Genomic DNA, 17,968 nt, shown 5'->3' with positions numbered 1-17,968 from the left:
GGGAAACAAAAGGAAAAATAAACAAATCAGACTACATCAAACTAAAAAACTTCTGGACAGCAAAGAAAACCATCAACAAATGAAAAGGCAACCTACTGATAGGGAGAAGATATTTACAAATCATGCATCTGATAAGGGGTTAATATCCAAAATATATAAGAACTCATACAACTCAACAACAACAAAACAAACAACCTGATTAGAAAATGGGCAGCAGATCTTAATTAGCAATTTTTCCAAAGAAGACATACAAGTGACCAACAGGCACATGAAAAGATGTTGAATATCACTAACTATTAGGGAAATGCAAATCAAAACCACAGTGAGATATCACCTCATGCCTGTTAGAATGGCTATTATTAAAGACAAGAAATAACAAGTGTTGGAGAAGATGTGAAGAAAAGGGAACCCTCATACACTGTTGGTGGGAATGTAAATTGGTGCAGCCGCTATGGAAAACAGTATGGAGAATGCTCAAAAAATTAAGCATAGAACTAATGTATGATCCAGCTATGCCACTTCTGGGTATTTATAAAAAAAATGCGAAAACACTAATTCAAAAGAATATATGCACTCCTCTGTTCGTTGAAGCATTATTTACAATAGCCGAGACACAGAAACAACGTAAGTGCCCATCAATGGATGAATTTATAAAGAAGGTGTGGTACAGAATTGAAAGTAGATTCTAATTCCCTTGTGATGTCTTCTCTTACTGTTTGGTTGTTGAAGAGCGTGTTATGTATTCTCCATGTATTAGTGAGTTTGCCAAATTTCATGTTGTTGTTGATTTCTAATTTCATTTCATTGAGGTTGTAGAACATATTTTGTATAATTTCAATTTGTATAATTTCAATTTCAAGATAAATCAGAAAAAAAAAAAAAAAAGAGTTCAGTGGAGGATGTGGTTCCCTGACAGGAAAATTAACCTGGGCCACAGAAGTGAGAGCGCTGAATCTTAACCACTAGATCACCAGGGCTGGCTATGTATTCTGGATATTAGACCCTTAACAGATGCATGATTTCCAATTATTTTGTCCCATTCTCTAGATTGTATTTCACTTTTTTGATACTTTTTTTTTTTAATGATTGGCTCCTGAGCTAACAACTGTTGCCAATCTTTTTTTTTTTTTTTTTCTGCTTTATCTCCCCAAATCCCCCCTGGTACATATTTGTATATCTTAGTTGCAGGTCCTTTTAGTTGTGGCATGTGGGACGCTGCCTCAACGTGGCCTGATGAGCGGTGTCATGTCCGAGCCCAGGATCCGAACCAGTGAAACCCTGGGCCGCTGCAGCGGAGTGCACGAACTTAACCACTCGGCCACGGGGCCGGCCCCTGTACCTTATTTCCTGTCTGTCACCACATAAGTGCTCCTCTTCACCCTCTGTGCCCACCCCCACCCCCCTTCCCCTGGTAGCCACTGAACTGTTTTCTTTGTCCATGTGTTTGTTTATATTCCACATATGAGTGAAATCATCTGGTATTTGTCTTTCTGAGTCTTGCTTATTTTGCTTAGCATAATTCCCTCTGGGTCCATCCATGTTGTTGCAAATGGGATGATTTTTTTCTTTTTTTATGGCTGAGTAGTATTCCTATGTGTATATATACACCACATTTTCTTTATCCAATCATCAGTTAATGGGCACTTGGATTGTTTCTGTGTCTTGGCTATTGTGAATAGTGCTTCAACGAACATAGAGGCACATACGTTACTTTGGATTGTTGATTTCAAGTTGTTCAATTTCTCTATCCCAGTAGCAGGATAGCTGGGTCATTTGGTATTTCTATTTTTAGTTTTTTGAGGAATCTCCATACTGTTTTCCATAGTGGCTGCACCAGTTTGCATTCCCACCAGCAGTGTATGAGGGTTTCCTTTTCTCTACACCCTCTCCAACATTTGCTATTTTTAGTCTTAATGATTTTAGCCAATTTAACAGGCATAAGGTGGTATCTTAGTGTAGTTTTGATTTGCATTTCCCTGATAATTAGTGATGTTGAGCATCTTTTCGTGTGTTTATTGGCCATTGGTATGTCTTCTTTGGAAAAATGTCAGTTCATATCCTCTGCCCATTTTTTGACTGGGCTGTTTGTTTTTTTGTTGTTCAGTTGTGTGAGCCCCTTATATATTATGGAGATTAACCCCTCATCAGATATGTGATTTGCAAATATTTTCTCCCAATTGGTGGTTTGTCTCTTTGTTTTGATCCTAGTTTCTTTTGTGTTGCATAAGCTCTTTAGTCTGAAGAATTCCCTCTTGTTTATTTTTTCTTTCGTTTCCGTTGTCTGAGAGGACATGGTATTCAAAAAGATCCTTTTAAGTTCGATGTCAAAGAGTGTACTACCTATATTGACTTCCCTGAGTTTTATGGTTTCAGGACTTCTCTTCAAGTCTTTGATCCATTTTGAATTTATTTTTGTGTATGGCGTGAGATAATGGTCTACTTTCATTCTTTTGTGTGTGGCTGTCCGGTTTTCCCAACACCGTTTATCAAAGAGACTGTTTTTTCTCCATTGTATGTTCTTGGCAGCTTTGTTGAAGATTAACTGTCCGTGTATGTGTGGTTTTATTTCTGGGTTTTCTGTTCTGTTCCATTGATCTGTGTGCCTGTTTTTGTACTGTGCTGTTTTGATCACTATGGCTTTGTGGTACATTTGAAGTCAGGGATTGTGATGCCTCCAGCTTTGTTCTTTTTTTTCAGTATTGCTTTAGCAGTTCGGGGTCTTTGGTTGCCCCGTATGAATTTTAGGATTCTTTGTTCTATTTCAGTGGAGAATGTCATTGGGATTCTGATTGGGATTACATTGAATTTGTAGATTGCTTTGGGTAGTATGGACATGTTAACTATGTTTATTCTTCCAATCCATGAGTGTGGAATCTCTTTTCATCTCTTTGTGTCATTATCTATTTCTTTCAATAATATCTTATAGTTTTCATTGTATAAGTCCTTCACCTCCTTGGTTAAATTTATTCCTAGGTACTTTATTTTTTTTGTTGTGATTGTAAATGGAATTGTATTCTTGAGTTCTCTTTCTGTAAGCTCATTATTAGAGTACAGAAATGCAACTGATTTTTGTAAGTTGATTTTGTACCCCGCAACTTTACTGTAGTTGTTAATTATTTCTAATAGTTTTCCAATGGAGACTTTAGGGTTTTCTATATATAAGATCATATCCTCTGCAAACAGTGAGAGTTTCACTTCTTCACTCCCTATTTGGATTTCTTTTGTTCCTTTCTCTTGCCTAATTGCTCTGGCCAAAACCTCCAGTACTATGTTGAATAAGAGTGGTGATAGTGCGCATCCTTGTCTTGTTCCTGTTCTCAGAGGGATAGCTTTCATTTTTTCATTGTTAAGTATGATGTTGGCTGTGGGTTTGTCATATATGGCCTTTATTATGTTGGGGTAATTTACTTCTACCCCATTTTGTTGAGTTTTTATCATAAATAGCTGTTGGATCTTGTCACATGCTTTCTCTGCATCTATTGAGATGATTTTGTGGTTTTTAGTTTTCATTTTGTTAACATGGTGTATCACATTGATTGATTTGCGGATGTTGAACCATCCCTGCATCATTGGAATAAATTCTACTTGATCATGGTGTACAATCCTTTTAATGTATTGCTGTATTTCGGTTGCCAATATTTTGTTGAGGATTTTTGCATCTATGTTCATCAGTGATATTGGCCTGTAATTTTCCCTTTTTGCATTGTTCTTGTCAGGATTTGGTATCAGAGTGATGTTCACCTTGTAGAATGAGTTAGGAAGAACTACATTGTCTTCAATTTTTTGGAATAGTTTGAGAAGGATAGGTATTAAATCTCCTTTGAATGTTTGGTAGAATTCTCCAGGGAAGCCATCAGGTCCTGGACTTTTGTTTTTTGGGAGATTTTTGATTACTGCTTCAATCTCTTTACTTGTGATTGGTCTATTCAGAATCTCTATTTCTTATTTATTGAGAAATTGGCACCTGAACTAACATCTGTTGCCAATCTTTTTTTTTTTTTTTTAAATTCTTCTGCCCAAAGCCCTTCAGTACATAGTTGTATACTCCAGTTGTAGATCCTTCTGGTTGTGCTTTGTGGGATGCTGCCTCAGCATGGCTTGATGAGCAGTGCCATGTCCATGCCCAGGATCCAAACCAGTGAAACCCTGGGCTGCTGAAGTGGAGTGCACAAACTTAACCACTCGGCCATGAGGCTGGCACTCTCTATTTTTTCTTGATTCAGTTATGGGCGGTTGTATGAGTCTGAGAATTTACCCATTTCTTCTAGGTTATCCAATTTGTGCGCATATAGTTTTTCATAGTATTCTCTTACAATCTTTTGTATTTCTGCAGTATCTGTTGTAGTTTCTCCTTTTTCATTTCTAATTTTATTTATTTGAGACTTCTCTCTTTTTTTCTTGGTGAATCTGGCCAAGGGGTTGTCAATTTTGTTTATCTTCTCAAAGGACCAGCTCTTAATTTCATTAATTCTTTCTACTGGTTTTTTAGTCTCTATTTCATTTATTTCTGCTCTGATTTTTATTTCCCTCCTGCTGACTTTGGGCTTTGTTTGTTCGTGTTTTCCTAGTTCTGTTAGGTGAAGTGTAAGATTACTTATTTGAGATTTTTCTTGTTTGTTGAGATGGACCTGTATTGCTATGAATTTCCCTCTTATGACCACTTTTGCTGCATCCATAACAGTTGGTATGTTGTATTTTAATTTTTGTTTCTGTCCAGGCATTTTTAAATTCTTCCTTTGATTTCTTCATTGATCCAATGATTTTTCAGTATCATGTTGTTTAGTTTCCACATATTTCCGACTTTCCCAGTTTTTTTCCTGTAGCTGATTTCTAGTTTCATAGCATTGTGGTTGGAAAAGATGCTTGAGATGATTTCAGTCTTCTTAAATTTATTGAGGCTTGCCTTGTTTCCCAACATATGGTCTATCTTTGAGAATGACCAATGTGCACTTGAGAAGAATGTGTATTCTCCCACTTTTGGATGGCATGCTCTCTAAATATATCTATTAAGTCCATCTGATCAAGAGTTTTGTTTAAATATTTCATTTTATTCTTGACTTTTTGTCTGGATGATCTGCCCATTGATGTAAGTGTGGTGTTGAGGTCCTTTACTATTATTGTGTTGCTGTTGATTTCTCCCTTTATGTCTGTTAATAGTTGCTTTATGTTCTTTGGTGCCCCTGTGTGCAGTGTGTATATATTAATGTGTTATGTCCTCTTGGTGGAATGTCCCTTTTATCATTATACACTGCCCCTCTTTGTCTCTTATAGTCTTTTTTGACTGGAAGTCTGCTTTGTCTGATATAAGTATGGCAATATCTGTCTTCTTTTGTTTGCCATTAGCTTGGAATAGCATCTTCCATCCCTTCACCCTGAGCTTTATGTTTGTCTTTAGAGCTGAGATGCGTTTCCTGGAGGCAGCATATTGTTGGGTCTCTCTCTCTCTTTTTTTTTAAATACATTTAGCTACTCTATGTCTTTTGATTGAAGAATTTAATCCATTTACATTCAGAGTGATTATTGATGTATGAGGACTTAATATTGCCTTTTTATCTCTTGTTTTCTGGTTGTTCTATGTTTCCATTGTTTCTCTTCCTTTGTATTTCTGACTGCCATTTCATTTTGGTGGTTTTCTGAGGAGGTTTTCTTCTTTTTGTGAATTGTGGCTCTGCTCTGATTTTTTGTTTAATGATTGCTGTGAGGTTTGTATAAAAGATCTTGTAGAAGAAATAGTCCCTTTTCTCATAGCCTCTTATGTCCATTAATCTAAGCAGGTTCCATCCCTTTCTTCTTCTCCTTCTGAGTTTTTATTGTTACCAATTATTCTGTTTTTAATGTTGTGAGTTTGTGACTAAGTTGAAATTTTTTTTTCTTTTTTCTTTTTGTATTTTTTTTATTTATTTATTTTTTTATTAATGTTATGATAGATTACAAGCTTGTGAGATTTCAGTTGTACATTTTTGTTAGTCATGTTGTGGGTACACCACTTCCCCCTCCGTACCCTCCCCCCACCCCCCTTTTCCCTGGTAACCACCGATCAGATCTCCTTCTCAATATACTAATTTCCACCTATGAGTGGAGTCATATAGAGATCGTCTTTCTCTGACTGGCTTATTTCGCTTAACATAATACCCTCGAGGTCCATCCACGTTGTTGTGAATGGGCCAATTTCGTCTTTTTTTATGGCTGAGTAGTATTCCATTGTGTATATATACCACATCTTCTTTATCCAATCATCAGTTTCTGGGCATGTAGGCTGGTTCCACGTCTTGGCTATTGTAAATAATGCTGCGATGAACATAGGGGTGCAACGGACTCTTGAGATATCTGTTATCAGGTTCTTAGGATAGATACCCAGTAATGGGATGGCTGGGTCATAGGGTATTTCTATTTTTAACTTTTTGAGAAATCTCCATACTGTTTTCCATAGTGGCTGTACCAGTTTGCATTCCCACCAACAGTGTATGAGGGTTCCTCTTTCTCCACAACCTCTCCAACATTTGTCGTTCTTGGTTTTGGATGTTTTTGCCAATCTAACGGGGGTAAGGTGATATCTTAGTGTAGTTTTGATTTGCATTTCCCTGATGATTAGTGATGATGAACATCTTTTCATGTGTCTATTGGCCATATTCATATCTTCTTTTGAGAAATGTCTGTTCATGTCCTCTGCCCATTTTTTGATCGGGTTGTTTGTTTTTTTGTTGTTAAGCAGTGTGAGTTCTTTGTATATTATGGAGATTAACCCTTTGTCGGATAAGTGGCTTGTAAATATTTTTTCCCAATTAGTGAGCTGTTTTTTTGTTTCAATTCTGTTTTCCCTTGCCTTGAAGAAGCTCTTTAGTCTGATGAAGTCCCATTTGTTTATTCTTTCTATTGTTTCCCTCAACTGAGGAGTTACAGTGTCCGAAAAGATTCTTTTGAAACTGATGTCAAAGAGTGTACTGCCTATATTCTCTTCCAAAAGACTTATTGTCTCAGGCCTAATCTTTAGGTCTTTGATCCATTTTGAGTTTATTTTGGTGTGTGGTGAAAAAGAATGGTCAATTTTCAATCTTTTGCATGTGGCTGTCCAGTTTTCCCAGCACCATTTGTTGAAGAGACTTTCTTTTCTCCATTGTAGGCCCTCTGCTCCTTTGTCGAAGATTAGCTGTCCATAGATGTGTGGTTTTATCTCTGGGCTTTCAATTCTGTTCCATTGATCTGTGGACCTGTTTTTGTACCAGTACCGTGCTGTTTTGATCACTGTAGCTTTGTAGTATGTTTTGAAATCGGGGATTGTGATTCCGCCGGCTTTGTTTTTCTTGCTCAGGATTGCTTTAGCAATTCGCGGTCTTTTGTTCCCCCATATGAATTTTAGGATTGTTTGTTCAATTTCTGTGAAGAATGTTCTTGGGATTCTGATTGGGATAGCATTGAATCTGTATATTGCTTTAGGTAGTATGGACATTTTAACTATGTTTATTCTTCCAATCCATGTACAAGGAATGTTTTTCCATCTCTTTATGTCATCGCCTATTTCTTTCAAGAAAGTCTTGTAGTTTTCATTGTATAGATCCTTCACTTCCTTGGTTAAGTTTATCCCAAGGTATTTTATTCTTTTCGTTGCGATTGTGAATGGGATAGAGTTCTTGAGTTCTTTTTCTGTTAGTTTATTGTTAGTGTATAGAAATGCTACTGATTTATGCACGTTAATTTTATACCCTGCTACTTTGCTGTAGTATAAGTTGAAATTTTTATAGTTACTTCTGATGCTTTCTTTCCTTTTGTCTTTTAAATTATAATTGAATATTTGCTTCCATGTTCTGATAGAGAGCTTCAGTGTTCTGATTTTGTCTATTTATCTCCTTTCTCGAAGATTTGTAGACCTTTGTCTTTTTGTTTCTGGTGTGAGAGCATCTTTAATCATTTCTCATAGGGAAGGTCTAGTGGCAATAATCTCCTTCAGCTTTTGTTTATCTGGGAAAGCTTTTATTTCTCTATTGTCTCTGAAGGAAAATATTACTGGATAGAGTATTCTTGGCTGAAAGTTTTTGTCTTTCAGTATTTTGAATATATCACCCTATTCTCTCCTATAATGTAGGATTTCTACTGAGAAATCTGCTGAAAGCCTGATGGGGCTCCTATGTAGGTTATTTTCTTCTGCCTTGCTGCCCTCAATATTTTTTCTCTGTTGTTGACTATTGTCATTTTTACTATTATATACCTTGCAGAAGGTCTTTGCATTGATGCAGTTGGGCGTTCTATTAGCTTCATGTATTTGTAAATCTGGTCTCTTCTCCAGGTATGGGAAGTTCTCAGTTATTATTTCTTTGAACAAGCTCTCTGCTCCTTTCTCTCTCTCCTCCCTCTTGAATATCTATGATCCTTGTGTTGCTTTTTCTAATTGAGTCAGATATTTCTTGAAGAATTCCTTCATTTAAAAAAAATCTTAGTTTTGTCTCCTTGTCCACCTGTAGCAGGTCTATATTTTTATCCTCTAAATGACTAATTCTTTCCTCCATAATATCAGCTCTATTTCTTAAGGATTTTAGGTAGTTTTTATTTCATTAATTCTGTTTTTCACATCCAGAATTTATTTGATTTTTAAAAATAGTTTCAATCTCTTTGGTGAAGTATTCCTTCCTCTCATTAATTTTGTATCTGAGCTCATTGAACTGCCTTTCTGTGTTCTCTTGTAACTTGTTGAGTTCCTTTATGATGGCTATTTTGAATCCTCTTGTCATTTAGATTGTGAATTTCTGTGCCTTCAGGGTTGGCTTCTGGCAAATTGTCATTTTCTTTCTGCTCTGAATTGTTGTTGTAGTTTCTCATGGTGTTTGATGAACTAATCTTTTGTCAGTGCCTTTGTGGTAGCTCAGGTCACAGATTCTACCTGATACTGCTGGGGGGAAGCAGGAGCTGAGTTTTTGTTGCCACCCTACCTGCTGGAAGTTGTGTGGGTGCTTATGCTGGCCTGGAGAGCATTAGGGTGCATGTGTAGACTGTGGTTGGTGGGTGTGGCTTTCTAGTGGGGAATGAGCCAGGGGCACTCCTTGGAGCTGCAGGGGCATGGTGGGCAGTCCCAGCACCAAGAAAGTGATCACGAATGGGCTAAGGGCTACCACCTCCTCTTCCTATAGTCACCCTGGTGTGCATTCTCTCTTTAAGGACTCAGCAGTATTATAGGTGCTTGCACAGGCCTGGAATGCACATGTCCCCATATAGATCTGCTGCTGTCTCTGCTTGTGGTCCCACTGGACCTCTGTGCTTGGTGGGGGGGGGGGGCTTCCTCACTGCGACTGAGCCAGGGCCACTCCTTGGGGCCACAGGGGTATGGTGGGCTGCCCCTTCACTGGAAAAGTGCTCCTGAGTGGGCTAAGGACTGCCACTCCCTCTTCCTACAGTCACCCTGTGGTGCATTCCCACTTTTGAGATGCTTGTGCCAGGCTGGAAAGCACAGGGCTGCTGGAGGAGGGCAAGGAGTGCTCACCTATCTCTACCACTTTCCAGAGGCCTGTCAATCCACCCTCAGATGTAGAGCTGTGTGTATCTCTCAGGCACCCTGTTGTGCTGTGCTGGGCTCCTCCATTGGTCAATGCTTGTCTGTCAGGTTGTAGTTCAAAGGGGGAGAGACAAAGGGAACAGCTCACTCTGCCGTGTTGCTGACGTCTCTCTCCTTAAGTCACTTTTGTTAGTTGTGTCCTAGAAATTGGTCCATAATCTAATTTATGTAATTTTTTTTCATACAATTGTTCACAGTATTTCCTCATAATATTTTTTATTTGTGTGGATTAAATTAGTTCCCTAATTTCTACAATCCCAACTAAATTAATACCAACTTAATTTAAATAGTAAACAAAACTTTGATCCTATAGAGCTATGTTCTATCCTGCTTTGTGCTGTTATTCTTATACAAATTCTTTCTCTAAGCATCATGTGCCCATTAATGAAGATTTATGATTTTTGCATTATGCAAGTTTCTTTTAAGTCAGTTAGGAGAAAAAACTGTAACAAGGAAAACAACAAAAACTTGATTCATATTTTATTTTTTATTTATCTATTTAATGACCTTCACTGGTCCTACTTGTTCTTATGCATTCTATTTACTGACTAGTGTGCTTTCATTTCAGTCTGAATGGGGCCCTTTAGTATTTCTCATAGGGCAGGTCTGCTAGTGACAAATTCTCCGTTTTTGTTTATCTGGGTATGTCTTAATTCTCCTTCACTTTTGAAGAATAGGTTTGCTAGATAGTAAGTTTAAGTTTGATAGGTTTTTTCTCTCAACACTTCAAATAAGTGCCTTCTTATCTCCGTGGTTTCCAAAATCAGCTAATTAAATCTAATTGGGGTTCCCTTGTATGTGATGAATAACTTCTCTATTTCTGCTTTCGAGAATCTGTTTGTCTTTGTCTTTTTTTAGATTGAGATATAATTGTCATGTAATATTACTTTTAGGTGTACAACATATGATACAATATCTGTATTAATTGTGAAATGATCACTACAGTAAATCTAGTCAACACCCATCACCACACAGTTACAATTATTTTGTGAGTGATGAGAACTTTAAAGATCTTCTCTCTTAGTAGCTTTCAAAAATACAATACAGTTTTATTAACTATATTCACCATACTGTACATTAAATCTCAAGACTTATTTATTTTATACCCAGTTTGTACCTTTTGACCACCTTCACTCATTTCATTCATCCCTCAACCCTTGCCTCTGGCAACCATCAATTTGTTCTTTGTATTGATGAGTTCTTTTTCTTTGTTTTACATTCTACATGTAAGTAAGATCATACAGTATTTGCCTTTCTCTCTCTGAGTTATTTTACTTAGCATAATGCCCTCAAGGTTCATCTATGTTGTTGCATATGGTAAGACTTCCCTCTTTTTTATGGTTGAATAATATTCTTTAGTGTATACACTAGATCTTCTTTATCCCTTTACCATTGATGGAAACTTAGGCTGCTTCCATGTCTTGGTTATTGTAAATAATGCTGCAACGAATGTGGAAGTTCATATATCTCTTTGAATTAGTATTTTCTTTTCCCATGGATAAATACCCAAAAGTGGAATTGCTTGATCATATGGTAGTTTTATTCTTAAGTTTTGAGGAACCTCCAGACTATTTCCCTCCACATCCTTGCCAACACTTATTATTTCTTGTCTTTTTGATAATAGCCATTTTAACAGATGTGAGGTGATAGCTCACTGTGGTTTTGATTTGCATTTCCCTAATAATTAGTGATACTGAGTGCCTTTTCATGTACCTGTTGTCCATTAGCATATCTTCTTTGGAAAAATGTCTATTTAGTTCCACTGACCATTTTTTAATCAAATTCTTTGTGTTTTTTTTTTGCTATTGAGTTGTACGAGTTCTTTATATATTTTGGATATTAACCCCTTATCAGATATATGATTTGCAAAATTTTCTGCCATTCCATAGGTTGCCTTTTCATTTTGTTGATGGTTTCCTATGTTGTGCAGAAACTTTTTAGTTTGATGTAGTCCCACTTGTTTATTGTTGCTTTTGTTGTCTTTGCTTTTGGTGTCAAACCCAAATCACGATGAGATGAACTTTGTCATTCAGCTCTGCTCTAGCTCTTGATTGTCTCTCAAACCTTTGTGATCAACCAAGTAACCTACTCTATTCTTGGTGCTCCCAGTAGTAGAGTTTGTGCCAAGTCCAATCAGTGTCATAGAGGGGAGGATCTGGGTCAGCACCTAGATTTAGGCTGATTGGAAGCTCAACTCTCAGGCAACCACTTTTTTTATTTTGCCGAGGAAGATTCGCCATAAGCAAACATCTGTTGCCCATCTTCCTCTTTTTGCTTGAGGAAGATTTTCCCTGAGCTAACATCTGTGCCAGTCTTCCTCTATTTTGTATGTGGGTCACTGCCACAGCATGGCCACCGATGAGTGGTGTAGGTCTGTGCCCAGAAACTTAACCTGGGCCCTTGGTGCGGCGCACTCTGAACTTAACCACTAGGCCATGGGCAGGGCCCAGGCAACCACTTTTAATGTATGCAAATATGCCTTTTTCAGGAAAAGACTGAAAGTTGGGCATTTCTGTCTGCTCCCTCTGTTCTGAGCCCTGGAGTGATGGCCAGTTAGCAACTATTTCTTTGCTACTGTCTCATTAAACCTTTGAACACAAGCCCCATTGACCACCAGAGCCAGGCTATGAGTGTGTCCTCTGGTCATCAGACATAAAAGCCAGAGTCCCAGATGCGTACACAAGCTCTTATCTTGGAGACACTGACAACCTGGGGTGGGGCAGAGGGAGAGAATAAATATGGCACCCACCAGCCTCCCTGGTCTCTGGAGAGGTTTGTAGTCCACCCCTAGATGTGTGTTTAATTAGAAGAGTGCCCCTCAGGTCACAGCTATGAAGATCAGCTAATAGGCCTCTTTCACAGAAGTACTGGCTTGCATTTCAATCTGCTGTCTCTGTGCTGTGCCCTGGAGTGGATACTGGTTTAAGAACTGTTTTTCCATTTTTAGCAGTCCTGCAGGACCCATAAGTGTAAGGCCCACTAGCCACCAGAGCCAGGTGATCAAGAGGCATCCCCTGGGTGGCAGCTGTAAAAATCAGGGTGCCAGACAAGTGCATAAGCTACCCCCAGGAGATACCAGAGACCCAGAGTGAGGCAGAGGGAGAGGGCAAAGATGGTGCCACCCAGCCTCCATCCCTGGAGAGCACCTTAGTAGCTCTCCAGATGTGTGCCAAACCTGAAGCCTGCCCCTCTGGCTGAAGTTCCAAGAATAGAAAATAGATGTCTTTCACAGAAAGACTGTGGTGTCTTTCAGTCCACTATCTCTGTGCCGTGCCCTGGGGTTGGTAGAAGGCCAAGAACTGTCTCTCCCATTGTTACAGTCCAGTGAGAACCATGAATGCAATCCCCACTTGCTACCAGAGCCAGGTGATCAAGGAGTATACCCGGGGCAGCAGCTACAAAAACTAGGTACCAGATGTAAAAATTGGGAACAGACACACATATAAGCTCCTCTCTGGGAGATACCAGAGTTCTGGAGCATGGTAGAGGGGACTGCAAAGATAACACCTGCCCTCTAACCTGTCTGGAGAAGATTACAGTTGGCGCTTAAATGTGTGTCTAATTTTAGAAGCCTGCCCCTCAGGCTGCAGCTATAAAGATAAGCTAATAGGCTTCTTTCACAGAAAGACTGCAGGCCTCAGTCTATAGCTTCTCACTGTGCCCTGATGGTGGTAGCTGGTTAAGAGCTCTTTCTACATTTGTCATAGTCCTGTGGGACCCACAAGAGTGAGTCTCACTGGCCAGCAGAACCAGATGATCTAGAGATGTCCCCTGCATGGCAGCTGCAAAAATCGGGGTGCTGGATGAGTGTACAAGCTTCTTTCTGGGGAATACTGGCCACCTTGAGTGAGGCTGAGGGAGAGCACAAAGATGGCGCCTGCTGGCCTCTGTCTTTGAAGAGTGTTTCAGAAGCCTCTAGATGTGTGTTAAATTAGATACATGCTCCTCAGGCCAAGGCTTTAAGATAAGCAAATAAGCCTCTTTCATAGAAAGTCTGAGCACTTGGCTGTCTCTGTGCTGGGTTCTGGTGAGATGTGTGTCCTCACACACAAGCCCTTTAAGAACTGTTTCTCACTTCACTATGGCCTTGGATGCAAGCCCTGTTGGATCAAAATGTAGATATTTTAGGGCTTGTTTGTGAGGTGAAAGTCTTAAAAGTTAGGGTGCCAGCTGTGGGGTTCAAACCCTTCACTCCTCAGGGAGAAGTTAGGGGTTGTGGGTTCCCTCCTGATCATGGGTTGCCATGCCAAGGTGGGGTTTATGTGAGATTGTGACTCTGCCTCTCCTACCCACTTCTATATGGATTTTTTCTCCTTCCCTCAACATATAGGAGCCATTAAGCTAGTTTTTGATTTTTTTCAGAGGAAATTGTTTCATATGTAGATGTAGATTGGGTGTGTTCATGGGAGGATGTGAATTCAGGATCCTCCTACATCTATCTTGAACCAGACCTGTCTTTATCTTTTGATAATCTGCTTCTGATATGCCTAGATGTGGATCTCTCTGAGTTCATTGAGTTTCTTGACTGTAGTTTAGAGGGTTTTTAAAAAAGAAAATTTGGGAAGATTACTGCTAACATTTCTTCATTTTTTCTGCTCCTTTCTTCTTCTCCTCTATTTCTAGAAATCCATTAGGTATTTGATGTTATGCTTGATGATGTCCAATACATCTCTGAGTGTCTTTTCATTGTTCTTTATTTTTTTCTTTCTATTCCTCAGAGGGGATAATCTAAATTTAGGTCTTAAAGTTCACTGATTATTTTTCTGTCAGCTCATATCTGCTATTGAGCTCTTCCGATGAATTTTTCAGTTCAGTTGTCATATTCTTCAACTCCAGAATTTCTATATGGTCCTTTCTTACAATTTCTTTATTGATATTCCCTATTTGATACATTGGTCTTATACTTTGGTTCTTCATACATGATTTCCTTTAGTTCTTTGAATGTATTTAAAACAACTGATTTAAAGTCTTTGTCAAGTAAGTCGAATGATTGTGCCTTTCTAGGGATACTGTTTTTTTCCCCTTGTGAATGTATCATATGTTCTTGTTTCTTTGCATATCTTATTTTTTGGTTGAAAGCTGGTCATTTAAAACAGTATAATGTGGCAACTCTGAAAATCAGACTTTTTCCCTTTCCAGGGCTTGTTGTTGTTGCTAATTGTTGTAATTTTTCTTGTTTTTTAGCTGCATTTCTGAATTAATTCTGCTCATTTGCATTCTTTGTTGTGTGTGGCTACTAATATTTCTGCTCATTTAGCCTAATAGTCAGCTAATATTGTGCAGGGATTTCCTTAAATGCCTGGGCCCAATAAATCTCCCAGTGTTTGCTGAGGGAAAGTCTCTGTGTGCGTGTTGGTCTCATCTTCCATACTCAGCCAGGCATTTGACAACTGTACCTTTACACTTCAATTCCTTCTTGCAAAGAGCCCCAGTGTTAAGTATAGATAAAGTTGAAGGCCTTCTCAGGCCTTTTCAGTTGTGCCCACAGCCATATGCATGTGCTTAGACTTCTAAATTCCAGGACTATGTCAAAGCTTTTCATTGCTTCTGTGGATATTTCATATGCCAGGTTTCTCTTATAAAGTTTTAATTAATCTATTTTCATCAACTGCTATCCACTATCTCAGGCAGCCCTAAAGTTAAACAATTGCCTGTAATTGCTTTTGTCAAATTCTGCTGGGTAGGGGCTGGCCCTGTGACTGAGTGGTTAAGTTTGTGTGCTCTGCTTTGGTGGCCCAGGGTTCGCTGGTTCGGATCCCGAGTGCAGACTTAGCATCGCTCCTCAAGCTATGTTGTGGCAGAATCCCACATAGAAGAACTTGAAGGACTTTCAACTTGGATATACAACTGTGTACTGGGGCTTTGGGGAGAAGAATAAAACCAGGAAGATGGCAACAGATGTTGGCTCAGGGCCAATCTTCCTCACACACACACACAAAAACAACAACAAAAAACCCCCTTACATTTAGGATTAAAAAAAAATTCTACTGGGTAAAAGGTTATTCACAGTGGGAGAGCTCCAAGCTAAGTCAAATACAGACTCTGTAGGAAGTGGCGTCTTCAGGGATACTCCCAGATCTGTCAAATCACAACAATTTACTGGGAATGGGGCTTTGAAAGGGCTTTCTCTGGAGGCTGCAAAGCTGCTGGTGTTCACCAAGAATACAGCCATTTATTTTTCAAGCATAAAGTGCTGCTGGAGAACAGAGAAGTGACTAAGGAAAGTTAAAACACCACCATCTCCCCATTCTTATTGAGCTTAAGCCATACTACAAGCCATTAGTTAATTCCTACTGTTCTGAAAAAGTTCTCTACAAAGTAGGCCAGTTTTCTCACTGTCTTTGTGAAGGAGAGAAGTTTTGAAGGTCCTTACGTGGAATTTTTCTACTCTTCACATTTTAACATACATTGTAAATTATTGTTTTCTAATTATGGCTAAAGTTGTTCAGTGTTTACATACTTCTTCCTGAATGACCCCTTGAAACCAAACATTATTGTGTTATTACTTTCTAAAGTTTTAGTTCTATGTATTTTAAATAAAAATATTAATTAAAACTTTTCTTATCAGCAAATAGTTGGATTATAGAGAAGCAGGAAAGAAGAAGAAAAGGATAGTGATGACCAGTGTGCACCTGCTGCTCTATCCCCATCTCCAGTCCAGCTCTGGGGCTGCCCTGCTGCTCCACTGCCAATCTCTCATGGCTGGGCAGGTGGCTCTTCTCTTTCACCCAGGCAAGGTGGTCAGGGAAAAGAGCATAATTCAGACCCTGTCCTCCAAACTCTCCTTTACCTAAACACCTAGCCCTCCTCCTGGGGATACAGGTTCCCCTCACATCATAAAGTGGCCAATCTCTCTCCTGCCAGGGTCTTTCACAGTGGTGACTTGAATTTCTCAGAATCTACACTCTCCTTTTCCTCTAGGGCACGTCCACGGCTGGGATGATGTTGTCAGCTTGTGAGCACACTGCCATTTATTTAAAATATGATCTTGGACAAGTTATTTAATCTCTTTGGACTTTCAGGATGCTCCTTCATAGTGCGTGTAATGCTTAGATAATATGGTGTTTTGAGGATTTAATTAAACATATGTTGTGGATTAGTTGAAAGAACACATGGAAAGCCTCTGGCATAGAGTAGATATTCAATAAATGCATTCTTCACATGACCCTCTCTCAACTGGGTGTCCTGCCCTTTGGAATTCAAATAAAATAGACATGACGTCCACAGACTCACTTGGAGGTCCGGAGAATTCCCTACAATTCCTGTGAATTTGCAGGAACTTCTGATTCCTACGAATCAGAGAATAACCTCATTCTCCTGGTCACCTCTCAGGTCTCTCGTTCTTCCTGTGTGCTCAGCTCACTGAACTCTACATTTTTCTCCTATCTGGCCCTTCCTGACACATGCATCATGCCGCTGTAGATCCAGGTGTGCCCTCCTTTAATTTCCAAAACGTTCCTGGCATCAGGTAGTTGTGTGTAGCACACTCTTACCAAAGGCTCTGTGGCTGGCGTGTGTGCTTGTTTGTGTGTTAGACCTTGGCACAGAATGGCTTGGATGTAGAAATGAGGTTAGATATCTGGATTTTTAAAAACTCCCTGATGCTTTGCCAGCATGAAAAAGTCTACTGTCTGGCTCTCTGCAGTGTCCCTGGCCTGCACCTGCATTGCTGGTTCCCTGTCTCTAGGCTCCTCCTCTCCACCCCCCTTAAGCAATTGGTTTTTATAACCCAACAGTTCTTACATGAAGAGTGCTCTCACAAGAGGTGTAGGGACATAGGGGAGGGGGACCTGAAAGACTTGCTGCCCATCACCCTGAGAGTGACCAGTGGAGGAGCTGCCCAGATTTTCTCTCCATGCAAGAAGCTTCTGACCACAGGACTCATGGATTGTCTTTGAAGTAATGTCTTCATAACTAAGTGGGGGTGGAGGAATCTAGCCAGTGTTGCATATTCTCTTGTCTGGGATGCTGCAGAGCAGTTTAGGGGACACACAACCTCGACTCAGGTGACCTGCTTGAGGCCACATAGTAGTTCTGGACAGCAACTGTGATATTGGGGACTTTTTTCCAGAGTTTGTTGTTAAGAGTCCACACCCTGAACCTTGGTTTGCTGTGTGACCTTTCACAGGTTGCACAACCCCTTAGGACTAAGGTTTCACATCCATAAAATGGGTTTAGTATGCAGTGCCCTGACCACCTTCAGTGCGTGGTCATGGGGCCAGTGCTGCAGCTCCAGCCTTGGGGTGTGCTACCTGGGCAGCTGAGGGGGAAGCCTCAGTGGGGAGGAGAAGGAGGCACTGCCCGCAAGTTAGGAAGATGGGGCTGCTCCCCTGGGTTATGGGAGTCAACAGTTCTCAATGTTGCAGAGTCTCCAGTCTGGGGGAAGAGTCCAGGGCCTGACCCTCAGTAGGGGCGGTGAGTCTGAGA

The sequence above is a fragment of the Equus przewalskii genome, unplaced genomic scaffold (assembly GCF_037783145.1).
Source record: "Equus przewalskii isolate Varuska unplaced genomic scaffold, EquPr2 ChrUn-9, whole genome shotgun sequence".
Classification (NCBI taxonomy): domain Eukaryota; kingdom Metazoa; phylum Chordata; class Mammalia; order Perissodactyla; family Equidae; genus Equus; species Equus przewalskii.
Note: the sequence above shows the minus strand (reverse complement) of the source record.